General features: G+C 34.2%; 1 long non-coding RNA gene across 1 annotated transcript; it reads right to left on the bottom strand.

Moving 5' to 3' along the window:
• Window positions 1-9,847: 9,847 nt before the first annotated feature.
• LOC133880080 (uncharacterized) lies at window positions 9,848-16,426 on the bottom strand. Its single transcript, XR_009902183.1, has 2 exons — window positions 15,831-16,426; window positions 9,848-10,071 (listed from the first exon to the last, which is right to left on the bottom strand). It is a non-coding gene; the product is annotated as an uncharacterized LOC133880080 (long non-coding RNA).
• Window positions 16,427-19,782: the final 3,356 nt, after the last annotated feature.

Here is a 19,782-nt window from a genome sequence, read left to right as displayed (position 1 = left end):
ACTAATAATTTGGGGCACTATATTCTCTCATCCTTATAAAAACTTCATTCTCGAAATTTCAAAATCCCAAAATGATAACACAAGAAGGAATAGTAGCATCAGCTTAATGTCTATAGCCTTATATGGTTCGTGTTTAGTTAATTATTGGGTAACCTCATCCCATCCATTTTTCGGCACTATAGCTTCTTCGTCCAAAATTGATTCACATCGGTGTTCTTCGAAGATGTAGCAATTCAACTTTCAGATAGAGTAGTTTTATAGGAATCTGGGTTTGTGGGTATCATTGGCATGATATTATGCTTCCTAGACAGGAGCAAGCTTATCTTAATCGACTACTCTCGACTAATCGACCTATTACTAAAAACCATAATGATTAGGCACATAGTCCAAGACCAAAAAAAAAATTAACCATATAAATAAGATCCTTGAACCTTAACGTTGAGCAAGACAACATGTATTCCTACTAGGTCCGGTGGCAAGGAAACTTGGTATGCTATTAAGCCTATCCCCTGGTGATAAATCCACAAAACTGATGCTCCTCGATATACATCCAATAGCCTAGTCAACCTACACTAATGTAAGGATTTGCGTTGCAAAAAATCAAACTATCATCAGCAAAAAAAAAAAAAAAAAATGTGGTTTAGAAGAGGTCTCTTTTTAAGGGTGGGAATACTTGTTAAATTTTCGGTGTCATCCGCACGAGAGAGGAGAGAATTGAACGCCTCCATGCATATAATAAATAAATATGGAGAAATGGGGTCCCCTTGTCAGATACCCCTAATTGGAGAAATTTGCCCCATCTGAATACCATTCACAATCACAACATAATTCATTGTTCGGATACATGACATAACAAGATGCGTCCATATGCTTCCAAGAAACCCCATTCTACCCGATCATATGCTTTGCTTATATCCAACTTAATAGACATATAGCCTTCCTTTACCTCACAAATTCGTATGCATAGAATGTAAAGTCTCATATGCCGCTAAGATATTATCAGTAATCAACCGTCCAGGAATAAATGCACTCTGAAAACGGGGAGATAACATCCAGAAGTACAATCTTCAGCCTATATGCTTGTACCTTAGAAACAATTTCATATAGGACATTACATAGGCTAATAGGCCTAAACTCTATCACACAAGAAGGACTAATAATTTTAGGAATAAGAGCAATGTTAGTAGAATTCAGTTCTTTAGTCATACTACACGAGTTAAGAATATCGAGTACAACACTACTAACCTCATCAGCCATTGTTGCCCAATTTTGCTTGAAGAAGCAAGCTGCATATCGATCAGTTCCTAGGGCTTTGAGTGGAGGCATTTGGTTTTATGTTGCACTAACCTCCTTTACTATGATCTATTTTAATCGTTGAGTGTTCATTTCAATAGTGACCCATTTTTTAATGACACAAAGGCTCTCCTCATGATCAACGGGAGCTTCTGCAGTGAAAAGATTACTAAAGTAATTTACAAAATCCTTACCAATTTCATTTTGGGATTCCCAATTCATACCCCTTTCATCTTTAATTTCACTTATATGATTAGATTGCCTCATTTGATTGGCGCAGGCATAGAAATATTTAGTATTTTTGTCTCTATACTCGAGCCTTTATTTATTTATTTTTTGTTACCCTTTGCCTCCACTGCATCTCTTCCTACTCCAAAAGAGAATGATGCTCATTCTACATTCTCATAATGTGAGCCATTTCAGATGCCCCTCCTCCCCTTTGCAAATCTGCCAATTCTTGAGTCTTTGGCTTGATAATAGTATCAGTATGTAACACATTGACCTTCTTCCACTACAGTAGTTCACGTTGACAGTCTTAGGCCCTTTACTCTCCACACTTTTTTAATCACAGCTTTGCAGTCTTTATTCAAACCCCAACTTGCTTCCTAACAAAACCCCCTTCGTCTATGTCCAACATAATCTTGTTTCTAAAGAATCAAAAGAATAGGCAAATGATTTGAACTACGGCCGGCCTTCACTAAAACATCCATAGTTGGATCTAATTCATACCACTCCTTGTTAGCTACAGCTCTGTCCAATCTTTCTTGCACAAAGAATGGACCCCCCCTTTTGTTATTCCAAGTAAATTTTGGTCCACAATACTTGAGATCATGTAACAGGCAATCCTCCAAAGTCTATTTAAAAGTTTCCATTTGATCTCTTAACTTCCCACATCCTCCGTATTTTCAGACAGATCTATAATCTTTTTAAAGTCACCAATACATACCTATAGCAATAGACTGAAAAACGAGAAATGGCGTAGAAGACCCCATGCCTCATATCTCTTACTAGCATTCGAATGCTCGTAGAAACTTGTAAATTTTCACTTAGTGCTGATAAGCGCTAAATGTTATAGATTTAAGCCCCTTGACTTGTATTTGTTCACCCTTAGCTTCTTTGTAATATATGTTTTGAGTTGGTTTTACATTTTAATCATTTTTCAGGTTTATAAGGAAAATGACAAGCAAATCGATCAATTTTAAAGCTTGCAAGGCATTTGCAGTTTCCATTAAGGCAAAGCGCTATAGCACACACAAGAAGGGCTCAAGCGCAAAAGCGCTCGTGCATAGGAATCCAACTAGTCAGCATGGTGAGCTCGAGCGCACATGTGCTCGAGCGCATTTTATGGCGGTGAAATGCAGAGTTGCAACAAAAATGCAGAGAAAAAAAGAGAAAGAAGGGAATATTGGCCTCTTGCAATGCGGAAAAAGAGAACAATATATGTTTCTTCATGAAGAGGAAAGATGACTTTCCTTTAAAAGGGGGATTTATACACACTTGAGGAGGAGAGAGAGATTTTTACAGAGTTTTAGTAAGAGTTTCCAGTTTTCAGCTCCTCTCCCAACAGGCAGAACATACATAGTAGCTCTTGGACAGATTTCTCTTCAATGAAAGCGATTTCTAGCACCTCCATGAGCAGCTAATCTCTTCATAGGGTATTGATATAGCCATCTCCAAGTAGCAATGGCTTAATTGTATTTTGTCTTCGGAATTTTTTGCATATGCATGATGGTTGTATAACCTAGAGGATTACAACTCTTGTAATTGGTTTTAATGTTTATATTCAATTTTAATGAAATACTTAATTTGTTTAAGAAAGCTTTTTATCTTGATTGAACTCAAATCGTTCTTATTTTAAGTGATTATAAGAAGGATGGTTATGTAACGGTTTTCTTTAACACGCAATTAAGAGAGTTTGATAGGCCATGCCTAGGGAAGATGAATCACCATAGTGATTATATTCAATATTGTAATTGGTTTTAATATTTATATTCAATTTTGATGAAATACTTATCTTGTCTTAGAAAGCTTTTTATCTTGATTGAACTCAAATCATTCTTATTTTATGTGATTATAAGAAGATGGTTATGCAACGGTTTTCTTTGACACGGAATTAAGAGAGTTTGGTAGGCCATACCTAAGGAAGATGAATCAAATAGTTTAGTGTAATTTAAGTAGACGATTCGTGCTAATCGAAGATGAGTTATGCTTATTGATGTGGTCTTTTGTTTACCAAAATATATCAACAATAAAATTACCACTCGCAATAGTACGAATCCTTATAGGATAGGGCTATCTTGAGGGTGTCGAACCTCAAGGACTGCAGAGGTATTGCTATCAAGCTTTTCGAGATTAAATATAACTTAATTAAAAAAGATGTTTGATTTGATTTTTGTTTTCTAAAAACAAATACATAAATGTAAAAGAAAGATAAATTTAAAAAGAGTAGGGATGAGATAAAGAATAGGGGATTGATTCACTACTCACAGCATAACAATGATCAATCATAAATTAACAAGGAAAATTCATACTATGCATGATATAGGGTTTGTCTCACTCGAGTAATTAAGAAATTACCTCTAAAGAATAAGTATGATTCATCTTTGGTTGGTACAGACCATCCACCTAACCACTAAGATGCGGTATGACTCGTCTTCCCAAGGTATGGATTAGCTATGTTTAATAAGATACACACAGTCAATGGAATAGTATAACCCATCTTCGGTTGGTACAAATTGTCTACTTAAATTATACTAAACTAAGGTGTAGTACAATCTGTCTTTCCTAAGCATGGTCTATCTAACCCTCTTGATCATATGTCAATTAAAACCGTTGTATAACAATCATTCACATAATCACAAAAAATATGAAGGATTGATTTCAATCAATATAAAAGACTTTCTAAGACAAGATAAGAAATTCATAATGATTGAATATAAATATTAAGATCAATTCTCACAGTTATACAACCATCATACATATAGAAAATTCCAAATTAAAATACAATTAAACCATTGTTACTTGGAAAGAGCTACATCAACACCCTATTAGGAATTTAGCTGCTCATAGTGGTACTGGGATGGCCTCCTGCCATGTTCTTCTCCTTTTCAACTTGTCAAGCCTCAAAGAAGAATTTCTGTCTAAAGCTAAGCACAAGTACAAGCACCAGCACAATTTCTCTTGAAGCTTAGGGGTCTATTTATAGAGACTAGGAGAGGCCTAGAAGCTCTGGAAATTTCAGACAAGTCGTCTCTTGAGTCTTCTTGTCCAAGTAGGAGATTGAAACTTCAATCCAAGTAGGAAAAGGATTCGAAATTCGTCCAGAATTGTAGTCTTTTATTGTGGGATGATTTTGGCATAGTAAACTTCAGAATTAGGGAAAAGATATTTCTGACGTATTTGTTGAATTTTTTATTATCTTTCTAACACCACTAATTTTATTGCAATCTGATATTGGACCCAAAAGTTATGATTAAAATACTGAGACATGTGCAGAATCCAAATTTGAATCCAATCCAATTTTGACTCTTAGTGGAGAAATTCCGATTTAATCATTTACTTGATTTGATTAAACTTAACCACATCATATAGGTCTTCTATTATGATTGTTTAAGCTTAAACACATCTTCTAGGTCTTCTCAAAGTGTGCTTTAAGCCCAAAATTAATTGAATTAATTGTATCTTTATTTAAAATCTGAAAACAATAAAATAACACAAAATCAAACAAATAACAATGCTAAAGAATTAACATATAGAAGTTAAGGGGCTTGAATGTGCAACATTTGACGCTTATCACTTATTCCTAGATTGTTTGTAACTAAATTGAGAAATTTGACAGTCCATGCCTAGGGAAGACATATCGTATCCCAAATTAGTGGTAGGTGGACGATTCGTGCCAACTGAAGATGGGTTATACTTAATTCTTGACAACATCGTTGGGTGCTTGACAAACACACACAAAAGAGTCATATCAAGCATAGAATGATTTTTCCTTGTTAAATACAATAGCCATTGTTACGAGGTTAGTGGTGAAATCAATTCTCTATCCTTTACTCTCATTTATTTGCATTTCAATTTATGTTTCAGCATTTAGTTTCAAAAGCAAAAACAAACGAATCATTTTTCTGTTGGGTTGAGTTAGAGTAGATTTTAGTAAACTTGATAACAAAACCAACGCAAGCCTAGAGGTTCAACACCCTCTCTATAGTCCTATCCTTCAATGATTCGTATTATTGCTCATGGTATTTATTATTGACATTATCAAAATACCACTTCAAATGCCTTCACCGTTTGCTTTAACCCTTGCATTTATATGTCTTCTACTTTAATTCTGGATTTCTACACCAGCTTCTTCATTCCACATCAGAGCCCTTCCCTCACTTCTCCCAACGCAATCCACCATAAACATACTACTATAGCCAGTCTTATTTTTTATCCAGCCCATTTGATTCTATCTCAGTTTGGTTCCCATGAGGAAAACCATCACAAGTCTCTTATCCTTTACCATCCGACAAAGATCCCAATCCGTCTGAGGGTTCCCAAGCCTCAGCAGTTCCGGCATAGTAGACTCATTGCTGCTAGCGGGGCTGGAAAATAGCCTTCACCAAAACATAGTCATCTTCATCCTCCTCAGCTTCATCAATCAAATTCAGCCCTTTACCTCTTTCTTTCAAGGCTAACTCAATATCCATTCCTTCCCCTGTCTTTCTTTTTTTCATTGTCAAAATACCTGTACTACTGCTTTTTCTTTCTTCTTTTTTTTTTCTCTCTCCTCCCCCTTTTTTGGCCATTCTCTAATTTCTCTTCCACTTATTGAGGCTTTTTTATTCTTTCTGTTTTTCCCCACACTGACCAACACCCACAATCCCTCTTTGGATGTCTCACCTTCTTGTCTGCAGTTGCTGGAATCAAAGCAGTCTTCACCTTCCATAGCCTCAGTTCCTTGGTTGTATGCTACCTTCCATAGCCTTAGTTCCTTGGTTGTCTGCCACATGGGTGGGAGCTACAACAACCTCTATTTTTTTTTTTTTTTTTTCTATATTTTCAAGGACACTTGACTCAGTCGCCTCTCCATATACCAAAAACTTTTCTACAGCTGAAAAATTCAGATCTCCCACAAACTCCATAAAGTCATCTACCCCAAAAATCCCCACATTGTGTAGCTCTTTTTCCCTATACCTACCAAGGCTTTCCTCCTCCCCTTCTATAGTTATATCTCTCTCTTTACCCTCATGCCCTGTAAATTGTGTCTGTCCCCACAGCCTCACAACCCACATTTGCTTCCCTGCTTTCTATAGGTCTTACCGACTCCCTGTTTCTCCACAAGACCTCCCCCCCCCCCCCCCCCCCCCCCCGCGCCAGGTCTACCACCATGGCCCTTTAGTTGTGCCTCATCCGCACCAAAATTTGCCTCGTTTGCATCTTCCTCCTCATCCAGAAGATCAAAGTTTGGCCCTAGAAAAATTGGTTTGCTTGAGATCTGATTATTGGAATCATCTTCATCTTTTTCAGGGACTTCAAAATCTACTCCCTTGAATTTTGGTTTGTTCACCTTACGATTAGATGGTGTAATAAGCATTTTATCTTGTTACTGATTTTGTAGGTATTTTAGGGTTTGATCTACAGAATTTGTAAAAGGAAATTGGAATGGAAATGAATTGATGATGAAATTGAAATGGATTGATTCATAAACAGAAAAATACAGAATTCAGCCACATTCGAGAGGGCCAATCTCCTAGCACATTCAAAAGTGCAATTCTCTAAGTTCACCACAGTAAACAAAATGACTAATCAGATGCCTTTACAATTAGAATTTAGGCCTTATATATACAAACTCAAGGCCCACTAAGCTACCAAAGCCAAAGGCCTATTAACCTACTATTGCCCACTAAGCTACCAAGGCCAAAGGCCACTAAGCTACTAAGGCCAAAGACTCACTAAGCTAATACACCCGTGACAAATGGTGGTTCCTTCGAGAACCTTCACGCTTGCATCCTCCAACCCCGTGTTTGATAGTTCCACACCCAAAGCAAAACCTAGGAAGCTTTTCATATTGAAAACCCACCCGTATTTCCTTTCCTTTCAATTGAATCATCCTTCCCCTAGAAAGCGGTTGATCAACATCAATCACCACCCAAATTCGCAAGAATTTTCTCCAACCAACTCCATCCCCAACCACATCAATGTCCTCCACCGCCCCCACAGTAAGCCCAATCAACCTGCCCACCTCTCGATTCTTACAGTCCTAAGGTAAATGATGAATGTGAATCCAAAAAGAAACCTTTCCAAATTCCAGAAGATGGGGAAAATTAAGCCATTGTAATCCATAAGGGCAAAAGTTATGTATCGAAGAGCCAAGGTCTTCCATACATGATCTTTGCTTTGTCTCCTTTGTGGGTAAATTCTAGGAGGAGCATTACTAAGGTAGGCTGTAAGCGAGTAGAGCTACTCGTGAACATGTTCGGGCTCGTTTCGGATTAGTTTGGCTCGAGATCAATTTCTTTATTAAATGAATAGAGCTTGAACAAAAAAATCAGGCTCATATAAAATTAAGTTCGGATTATATAAGCTCGACTTGACTAGTATAAGCTCATATAACTTCATTTTTATTATTTTTAATTTTGTAACGAGAACTTGTTTAGTATTTTTTTTTTTTTAAATGTTCTTCGTAACTTAATATATATAAGTTGAATTATTGTAATTGTGAGTCTGGATATAGATATAAGTCCATTTGTGTGTATATTTGTGTATATATGAACGTGTGTGTAAATATATAATTGAGATTAGATTATTTAAGATTTGAGTTAATTTCTCTAATTACTCAAACAATAAATCTTAATCATTATTAAGTAACTAATAATTAGTATTAATTTTTTTTTTTTTTTTTAAAAAAAAAACAATCGCGACATTTACTTTATATATGGAATGATTAAATTAATTGAATAGTTCATGAACAAGCTTGAGTTCGTTAAAAAAAATAAATGAACAGAACTTGAACAGATTATTTGGTTCGGTGATAAGCTTGAGCTCAACTCGCGATCTAAAAAAAATTAAATGAACTGAGCTTAAACATTGATACTCGGCTTGTCTCCGTTCAATTACAGCCCTAAGCAGTACGCATTCAGTCACCATCTCCATTTAATCCATTAAGGATAAAAATATATTTTCTAGCATTAAGTTTTAATTAGACACGAATTTAACTCGAAAATACCAACAGGCCTACGGGTGGAATATAAAGAATTTTTACATGCATATTATTATAGTCATCATGGTATAAAGAGTTATGTTCATAATGGTCATATGTGTTACATGTTTTTAATATCATTTGTGCATTAGAAAACATATGATTATCAGATTAGGCATTAACTTCAAGAAAATCATATTCAAATAGATTAACAAAAATTTTAAGCATGTGTAGTGTGTTGTAGTATTTTTTATAGAGCAATCTTTAAAATTATTATTACATCAAATAAATAACAAAGCATGTTTATTTGTTTTCATTCATCATTAATATTTCACGAACAAAGACAAAAATGTTCTTTTAAACTATCGCAATACAAAATAATTTTTATGCTTAAGTCAGTCTCTTAGAGAAAAATATGTTCAATGCATAAAATAATTAGTTTGTCCTTTAGTCATGGAGTATGAACCTATTTATAGACAAAGATGTGGAGTCAAACTTGAATTAGGTTTACTATTCTTACTTAAACTAAGAGTTATTGGAGTTTGATTTGTTCTTGGAGTCATATCTCCTTTCAACTGGGAGTTAACTGTTGACCAGATTCTTTAAAGAGTTCTTATTGGACCTGAATTGACACTACTACCCCAATTTGACTTGGAGTAGGATTATTCCAAATAGAGTGAAAACACCTTGCTAAATCATAAGTTGTTCATATGGTATCAGTGTTCAAATACAAGCTATGTTACATTCTTTGTTTACAATCTAAGAGAATTATTTTTATGTAAAAGAACTTTTAAAAACTGTTTAGTAACATTATTTTTCACCTAGGTCAAGAACTTTGAAGCCTTATTTTCATATTAAAACACACCAAACCATGATTTTTTTTTTTTTTTTAAAAAAAAACACACATATTAATTAGTTTACTCTACATACACGAAAGCACATCATTTTAGATCCCAACTAGCACATTAACTCACTCTAAAATCTCCAAACATAAAATAAAAACAACAATGTTAATATAAAATTATACTCCCAAATGATATCAGATTTAGGCTTGAAAAAATTGTCCAATCAACATTACTTAATATAACGATATCAAATGAGGTAATAAATTGTCCATGCATGCATAATATTATTCTAGAGTCAGTGCATAATATTATTTCAGAGTTTAAAACAACATGATTTTACATATATAGGAGACAATTGAGAACTGATATATATCTAGCAAGTTTAGCTCTTGCACCTCCCTTGAGAAGCCTCTAATTGAATTTGAAACCATAGCATGCAATACTGTCACACTCAGCCTAGCCCCATAAAGGATAAGGAAATGATCTTATATCTTTAATGCGCAAAGAAAATTGAATACCATATAACTTAACCAGAGCATAATATTTCATAAATTATAACTTCAAAACTCCAAAATATATATCACAATCATAATGTTTACAACTTCAACTAAAACATAACTATAACATAATGTCATAACCAAACAATACACTAAATTGCCAGTGGCTTATTCCTTACTTCTAACTTGATCATCTACCTTAGCCAAAACCTTGTGCCCCGTAATTCCGATCCTTGATTGGCCTCAACTCTATCTGGAAGTTTGAAAAATAAAGGAGTGAGTCGACACTTAGTAAGTTTGATTAAACTAGTGTGTAACCTCGATCCATTGTTAGGAACATCAAATTTTACAAAATATAACAATCATAAAAACATTTTAGGAGAAAAATGAATATTATGCAAGCAATATAGGTTTATCGTATATGAGCAGTAAGCATTCATTCATCATTTGCATTTTAAACCTCCTCAAGCCATTCACTAGTTGTCACGCCACTTGAATCCCATATGACTTGGATGCACGGTCCAACTATCTTGCCATAGGGTTTTACAATTACCTTTAAAATGCTCACATGCTTTCATTTAATCCATAAACATTCATTTTGTAACATTCTTTTGTCATGTGCCTAAAATTTGAAAATATTGAACATAAAAAGAGTAACTTTATGCATAACTTTCATAAAATTGTTGCATAACAAAGAAAAATTGTTGCATAAAAAATGAAAACTTTTCGCCATCTTTTTATGAAAATAAGTCCTAGACTCCAAATAACACCTAGAATGGGGGGTTGAATAGATGTATTCAAAAATATCTCAGAATTTAAAAATAATCAACCACACAATCATTCACCAAATGTAAAGAAAGCAATAAATAAAGAACACATGAAATTTGGTGACGAAGTGGAAACTGTCTAAGAACCTTATAGAGAAAACCACTTCGAGGTAGCCAACCCAGAAAATCAATCAACTATAGAAGAATGAAAATTACAAGAAGTTCACACTTACAATACCTTTAAAACTGACATAGTCTGCTTGTGTTTGGTTCAAATTTTATGGGAATATTTGTTGGCTAATTGTTAGATTAGGTATCTTTTCTTTAGAAAGTGAGCGTTAATATAAGAGAGACTCAAATATCATTCTTGTAAAATTTGTATTTCTGCTTAGGCAGCTGTCTTACTAAGTCAGATCCTTCTGGCTTAGAGAATGGGGGGTCTTGTCCCTTATTTTCAACTTGTAAGGCTCTATGCTTTTTGCAATATCAATGATAGGATACAGTTTCTATTCAAAAATTAACACTCTTGTAACTCACTTGTCTATTACCACTGTAGTCCCACATAATGTCTGGACAATTCTCCTACTTGATCCTTTATCGAAACTCCAATAGGTTTAAATTCTTGATGATGAACAGTTGGGGTTTATAATGAAATATTGTAAGAGAGAAGAGACATGCAGCCTCTAAAAATAATAATTCTCTCTTAGCACACTAAATTCTAGACTTACAATCCTTGGAAAATTTGTGCCTAAGAAGTCCTTATAAATAGAATTAAAAAACCCTAGACATAAGCCTTATAATAAAATTTGATTTGATGCAGATTTTAGGGCGTTGTCCGACTAAGCATACTGCTTATTCGTATGAGTATAGGTAAACTAAACAAAACATGGATTTTTGGTGTGATGCGTCCATACAAGATAGCTGATGAGTTATTCTATGGGAACCTCATTCATACCTATTGCAAATGAGATTGCAGTCGAGCTTCTTGATGAGCCTTTCAATAACTCCTTGTTTGTACCAGCTTCAAATGAGACTGCAAATGAGTTTCCCTGGAAGTTTTTAGGATGTATCTCATTCGTACCTACTTCAGACGAGATTGCAAATGATCTTTTTGGTAAGTCTTCAATGACAACTTGTCCATACGTAATTCATACGAGATTGTAGACTAGACAATTTGACAATCTTCAAAGACTTCATAAATACAACTCAAATTTAACCAAGAAGAAATAATAAATTACATCTTGGATTTTGAACATTGAAGTTATCCAACCTAAAAACTAACATTTTAGTTTCATAACATCATAAAATTATAGGCTTAATCTACACATTGCCCTGCATAAAATTTAGATTTTCATTTAACAAAATATAATGCATAAAACAAGCCACCCAAATGTAAGTGTTTCAAAATATAGTCTTTCTATAGAACAATTCAACCATTTTAATTAAAAAAAAATCGTTTAATCAAACCAACTTACCTTAACCTCTCACGTTCCTAGAACATGATAAAAAAATAGAAATCAACAATTAGGTCCTTACACCATAAAAAACAACCTAAACAACCATTCTAAGAATGTGTCATTTTTGCATTCTGTTTTGTACAACACAAAACCTTGCAATGACGCATCTCTTTAGTATTTTTAGGAACCTAAATTCCCCTAAAATTATGCCAAAACAAATCTACAACCAACCTTAAAATGCCATCCAAATCAGCACACTGTTTCTGGAATTCTGGACATTCCAACAAGTGTGTTTTTTCTTTCCTTCATTTTTTTTTTACCTTATATGGGCAAGCATATTTTCTAGGTTTTTAATCCCTTAAAAACTTATATTGCTAAAAATTATGTTTTGATCAAAAGCAAAATCTGTCTTTTAATGGTTAAATAGTAAGATCTATTAGAATATATTACAATATTTGATTTTATATTATGTGATTTGATTTCAGCATTGATTGTAATTGATTGTAATCAAATCAAATCATATTTAAATGAAAGTCTAATTTGATTTGATCTCCTATTCTTTTTTATATTTTCTCTAACTCCTAATAATTAGGGACCTTTTGTATTGTAAATTCATCGAGTGAATAAGAGCAACAATGTAGCTTTAGGGTTTTATCCTGTGAATGTTAGTCATAGACCGAATTATGTAAAATCTTCATGTCTATTTTATCATTTTATTTCTCTTTATTCCACTTTTATTTTAATTTTCTTTAGCATTATCTTTTCTTTCAAGATCTACAGGTGGCTAAAAGTCTGAACTCTAGTACCTTGTCTTGGTAGCTTTCGGCAAAACAATCCTCATTTTTGTCCTCTAAAAAATTCTCTCTACTTTCCTCTTATAATTGTCCATATATTAATTCTAGATTGTTGAGAATAATCTCACTCAAGCCAGCCCATCCAGAAAGTCATGGGCCTTCGAGTCAGAATCGGCCCAAGGAGAGTTGGCGGTTGTAAAGCCAAGACAGCAGTACTCCTGGGTAGTCCTGTCTCGGGAGATAGGTGCCGAGTCAACAAGGCATGGGACAAGCATGTTCTGGGAACTCAATTAGTCAACCATTGCGGTGCTGAAATACAGGCGCCACAATGCCTCATGCAGAGCATTGAGAATATCACCTGCAATGTGGGCGCCAATATTCCCCTGTAGGTGGAGATGAATGACAGGACGCTAAGATGCATTCCATAACAGGGAAGGAAGGTCAGAAACAAGGAGTCATCCCCGGGCGTGGATCCTAAGGGATTTCAACACTATAAATACATCTCATACCCAGGGTGAAGCAGATTGAATTTTTCGATTAGTAAGAGTAGACTATTTTCTCTCAGACACTAACTTAAGCATTGGAGTGAGACCCCCGGAAAGGTCTCCCAACTCTACTTGTTTTGTAGGATTCTTGGGGAAAAAGCTTGAAGAACATCGAAAGACATGATGATTCATACCAAACCAGAAACTGTACCAATAGTTTGGCACTGTTTTTAGGAACGATTATTCGTTTCTCATAAAAAAATAAATATGTCATGGTGATGAACACGCATTTTGGAAGCTAAGCAAATCGGTGAAGGAGGTCCTTGCCAGAGTAAATTGTTTAGCACAATCTAAATCCAGGAGTTCAGAACAATCCACAACCTCCACCGTTCCTTTCCCCAGGCGGTGGAGCACAGGATCACATAGCCATGTTGGAGGATCGGATGGAAGCTTTGACACGGCAGAATGAAGAGTTGCTACTAAGAATTTCTAAACAATCCCACCCTGAGGTGAATCGAGATGAGCACGAAAAAGAAGAAGAGCGTAACAGCTGTGCCAATAACCGCGATTGTCGAAAGGATGACCATCAAAAATAAAGGAACAAAAGGGCCAACCGTCAAAGGTCCGACAGGAAGATGCTAGAGATCTGAGCAAAATTGTTGCCGAGCTGGAAATAAGGTGCACGTATAAGGAAATGGAAAGAAAGAACAAAAGCAAGTCCATAGTGGTGGACAAGCTATTATTGGGTGCGGCTCACCCTTTTCATTGGACGGGTAGCGAGCTATCAACTACCTGAGAAGTTCAAGGTCCCATAGATCCCGAGTTATGTTGGAGATGGGGATCCTCTTGATCACTTGGAGAATTTACGGGCTCACCTAAACCTTCACGAGACACTCGATGAAGTGGCGTGCCAGGCCTTTCCACTCATTCTCTTCGGAAATGCCTGACACTGGTTCAAGAGACTGCCCCCAACTTTGTTGACAAACTTAAGGAGTTGAGCAAATATTCTTGACGGAATTCCTGGCTTTCCAGACACAAAAGAAGCCATCCGGATATTTGTTAAGAAAGCATCAGTGCAACAATGAAACTCTTAAAGAGTTTATGGCCCGATTCAATCAGGAGAAGATGACGGCTGAGGATCCAACTGAGGATAAGGTTTTCACTGCCTTCTATTAGGGCATTTCACCTGAAGAACCTTTGATGAAGAAGTTGGCCCGGAAGCAATCGAGTACCCTGTAGGACCTGATGGATAAAGTATAGCAATACATCAATCAAAAAGAGACCCTAAAGGCTATGGCCAGTTCAAGGCCATCCCGAGATAGGCCTTGGATAAAAAAAAAAAAAATCAGGAAAGCTAATGGGGAAGAGCAAAGGCCAATAAAGAAGTTTAAAGATATGGAGTAATCAACACTATAAAATATAAATACATCTCATACCCTAGGTACAGAAGCAGACTTAATTTTTCGGTTAGTAAGAGTAAAATATTTTCTCTTAGACACTAACTTAAGCATTGGTGTTGGACCCCCAGAAGGATCTCCTAACTCTACTTGTTTTGTAGGATTCTTGGGGAAAGCTTGAAGAACATCGAAGGATGTGCTAATTCATACCATACCGAAAATTGTACCAACATAGATCATGTAATTTCTACAAAGAAAACATGAAGAAAAAAAAATTGAGAAATCCATATACTTACTATCACCTTAAGTTGGCTGCCGAATTCTTTGCAAGGAAAACTCCAAGAAACTCATCCAACATTTTTTACCCTACAATAATTTTTTCTTGAAAAACTAAAATTCACAAATCACTATGAGAGTCCGTGGTTCAAATCAACTACAAAAAAGCATAAGGACTTTGGTTCTTACCTCAGCTAGAAATAAAGAAAACCAATCCCCTAAAATAGTTCGACAACAACCTCTAAAATCCACCTTGTGAAGTGTTGTTTGGCTAGATTTTGGTCATTAATTGTTGAGGTACTTTTTTAGGGTTTTTCTAGGTGAAAAGGTGGATTCCTATTTTGGCTATAACCCTTAAAAATTCAGATTAAGAAGGTTAGACGAAGGGGTGAATTATTTTTTCGTCTTTTTCTTTGTATTTCAAGGGGAAATAGCCTAGTTTTTTCTTCAAAAAACACTTGGGTTTGAGGGAAGAGGAGAAACCTAATTTATTTATTTTTTGTTGGAGGGGGGCCGACTTCTATGGATTTCTAAAAATCCCTTGACATCCTTTTATAGGGAGATATAAGGTTAAAGTTCATGAGATGTTGGCCCCCTTAGAGCTTTCATTCTTTCCAAATAGTTTCCTAATTGAAGCAGTTACCTAAACATGACACGATACAAAAATGAAACACTTTTCTAAACTAGTAATTTCCCTAATAAAAACTACATTTTCATCAATTTTTCGTTAAGCTAAGCGATCATCATCCCTAAACGAGCATTTCTAGTTTTAGGGGTCATAAAGAAACACAATTATGTCAATAAAATGGATATTGATGAACATTAAGAACTCTTACCACATCAAAAGCTGGAACTCAAGGATTCTGCATATAAATGATGTCCGAGGGCTTCTTGACATGCTCTTCATAACATTTCAATAAACACGAAGTAAAATCGGCAATATAACGCTGTTCAATTTCAATTTTTTTTGCGCAAACAAGGAAGCAATCTTTAATGATAGGACGCATAATTGGGTGGCGTGGAAATTCGTTCAGGCACTTCTTAAAACTACGAAAAATACAATAGCTGTATTTTATGTCGGAAGATGGCCATGTTGTTTTAGAACTTTTACAACCTTCAATTTCATTTGTAAGGCACTCATGTATGTCTCCTTTTGCTCGATCAAGTTCAAAGGAATAAGGAAGTAGGATAGGTGGTGAGGACGGATAGAATGAGGTTGAGGCAAGATCATTGGCTTGTACATCAAGGACAATTAGGATAAGCACTTCCATGATCAACACCGGAAGGTTTCTAACACATTTCCTAACCATTGTTTGTCTCACACTTAAGGAACTTTCTTAATTTAAATTGTAATTCAATAATTAAGGCTTACACCTTACATTAATATGCAAGAGCTAGAATGATTAGACACTTGCAATAAAGATAATTTAGTCTACGAATTGACATATTTCTAAAGTAATTTTATTCAAAAAAGTGTTGTTTAATATTTGTAATTTTCAAAAGTATGACCTTTCTTCACTAAACCGACTCTTGGTTAGAGCAAAACGTTTTAAGATATTATTTATGTTAGCATGTGACTTTTAGCAAAATCAAAGTGTACTTGCAAGAGTGCGATTATTTTTCATAAATAGGTATACTTGAAAGGGTGAATTGTTGTTTATATAAATATTGCCTTAAAGAAAGTCTTATTAAATCGATAACTATTTAAGAATGACAACTGTTGGTAGGGTAACCCATATCATACCTTAAATGTTTTTTTCTTTTTTCTTTTTTCTAAGAATGAAAAAACTGTTACTACTTAGGGTTCTAAGCTCCTAAGTCACTATGGAATTAATTGAAGAATCCTCTAAACCCAGAAAGGGTCAATTGTTGTTCATATGAACATATGTAGATGTACCATCTAAAAGTTTGAATATATTGAATGAAATCACCTAAAGAGGTTCTTTATTTATTAGTTCTCAAAAATGAAGACAAGGTAGCACTTTCTTTCCAAAAACAATGGTGAGTTCTCTATCATGCATGAGGATTAGGGCCAAACTCTCATGGTTTACAGGTCATGGTCTCATAGTCCTCATGAACTACAACATGCTCAGAAAGCATATTATGACCTGTTTTTGTTTTCAGAAACAGTTTCCTAACGCTTCTTGGAAAAAAAAAAAAAAAAACAGAAAATTTGTTTCAATTTTTGTTCTCGAAAAAAGATCTCAGAAACAAAACCTGATTTTCCAAACGAGCCCAGTATTTTAAAGGCTTTTGATAACAAATTCCAAGTAAAACAAATGAAGGGAAGTACAATCAATAACATAGTTTTCTTTTTCTTCTATTATCAATAGTAAAGGACTCCTACACCCTAACCGAGAATTGAAAGCACCATTTGAATAAAAAGACATTTCCAAAAAATTGGAAAATAGTAAAAGGCTATGTTTAAATAAATGTGCTTGTCTTGGCCCTGTAGAAATAGTTGTGACCAAATTTATTGCAGAAGTTGGTGATCACAAAGGAATAAGGACGATCATATTCAAAGGAATAAGGAAATAGGATGGGAGGTGAGGACAGGTAGAACAAGGTTGGGCAAGATCATTAGGTTGTACATCAAGGAGAATAAGGATAAGTGTTTCCATGATCACCACCGCAAGGTTTCTAACATATTTCTTAACCATTGTTTTTTTCACACTTTAGAAACTTTCTTAATTTGAATTGTAATTCAATAATTAAGGCTGGCACCTTACATTAATATGCAAGAGTTAGAATGATTAGAGACTTGCAATAAAGATAATTTAGTCTATGAATTGACATATTCCTAAAGTAATTTTATTCAAAAAAGTGTTGTTTAATATTTGTAATTTTTAAATGTATGACATTTCTTCACTAAACTGACTTTTGGTTAGAGCAAAAAGTTTCAACATAATATTTATGTTAGCATGTGACTTTTAGCAAAATCAAAGTATACTTACAAGAGTGCGATTATTTTTCTTAAACAAGTGAAAATGATGAGAAGATAATTATGATATATTATATCAACAAACCCATTCAAAAGGTTTAGAAATATTAGCTCAAAAAGCAAAGTAAACACGCCATATAAGAATACCTGAAATTCAAATCATTCGGAAATACATTTTATATTAAAGATACAACTCAAAAGCGTATGTTTATAGAAAAGAAAAATTGCAAAAGACAACAGAGTTTTGCAAATTATGAAAAGACTTTTGAAGAAAATAGAATAGATAAATTTGATCATATTAATTTATATGACTTGCTTTGGATAGGAAACAAAATGTATTGTTTCAATACTTAAGCCATACAAAATGCTATCTTTTGTAACTTTGTCTTAAAGAAAATTTTATTTAAATGGAGAGTCATTTTAAAATAGTAACTTTTGATTGAGTGACATAAATCATAAGTTATGTTCTTCTTTTTTTTTCTTCATTAGAAAACAAAATATTGTCCCCTTGTTAGGTTTATAAGCTTCCAAATGAGTATTCCTTATAAGAATTTGTCTACACTTGAAAGGGTGAATTGTTGTTTGTATGAATATTGCCTTAAAGAAAGTCTTATTAAATCGATAGCTATTTAAGAATGACAACTGTTGGTAGGGTAACCCATATCATACCTTAAATGATTTTTTTTTCTTTTTTCTTTTTTTCTAAGAATGAAAAAATTGTCCCTCCTTAGGGTTGTGAGCTCCTAAGTTACTATGGAATTAATTAAAGAATCCTCTAAACCCAAAAAGGGTTAATTGTTGTTCATATGAACATATAAAGATGTACCATCTAAAAGTTTGAATATATTGAATGAAATAACCTAAAGAGGTTCTTTATTTATTAGTTTCTCAAAAATGAAGACAATGTAGCACTTTCTTTCCAAAAACAATGGTGAGTTCTCTATCATGCAATGATAGAGACAGTTTACTATGACAAGTTTTTTTTTTTTTTTTTAGAAACAGTTTACTAAACACTTCTTGGCAAAAAAACAACAGGCAATTATTTTCTATTTTTGTTCTCGAAAACAGATCTCAAAAACAAAACCTGATTTCCCAAACGAGCCCAGTATTTTCAAGGCTTTTGATAACAAATTCCAAGTAAAATAAATGAAGGAAAGTACAATCAATAACGTAGTTTTCTTTTTCTTCTATTATCAATAGTAAAGAACTCCTACACCCTAAACGATAATTGAAAGCACCATTTGAATTAAAAGACATTTCCAAAAAATTTTCCAAAAATTTGGAAAACGGTAAAAGGCTATGTTTAAATAAATGTGCTTGTCTTGTCCTTGTAGAAATAGCTGTGACCAAATTTATTGCAAAAGTTGGCGGTCACAAAGGAATAAGGACGATCATGTTCAAAGGAATAAGGTTGGGGTAAGATCATTGGGTTGTACATCAAGGAAAATAAGGACAAGAATTTCTATGATCACCACTGCAAGGTTTCTAACACATTTCCTAACCATTGTTTTTCTCACACTTTAGAAACTTTATTTACTTTGTAATTCAATAATTAAGGCTTACACTTTACATTACTATGCATGAGCTAGAATGATTAGACACTTGCAATAAAGATAATTTAGTCTACAAATTGACATATTCTTAAAGTAATTTTATTCAAAAAAAAATGTTGTTTAATATTTATAATTTTTAAAAGTATGACCTTTCTTCACTAAACTGACTTTTGGTTAGAGCAAAAGGTTTAAGATAATATTTATATGAGCATGCAATACTGTCACACCCTAGCCCCATAAAGGATACGGAAATGATCTTATATCTTTAATGCGCAAAGAAAATTGGATACCATA

Source organism: Alnus glutinosa, chromosome 10 (genome assembly GCF_958979055.1).
Source record: "Alnus glutinosa chromosome 10, dhAlnGlut1.1, whole genome shotgun sequence".
Lineage (NCBI taxonomy): Eukaryota > Viridiplantae > Streptophyta > Magnoliopsida > Fagales > Betulaceae > Alnus > Alnus glutinosa.
Note: the sequence above shows the minus strand (reverse complement) of the source record. Positions and strands in the feature narration are given on the sequence as shown.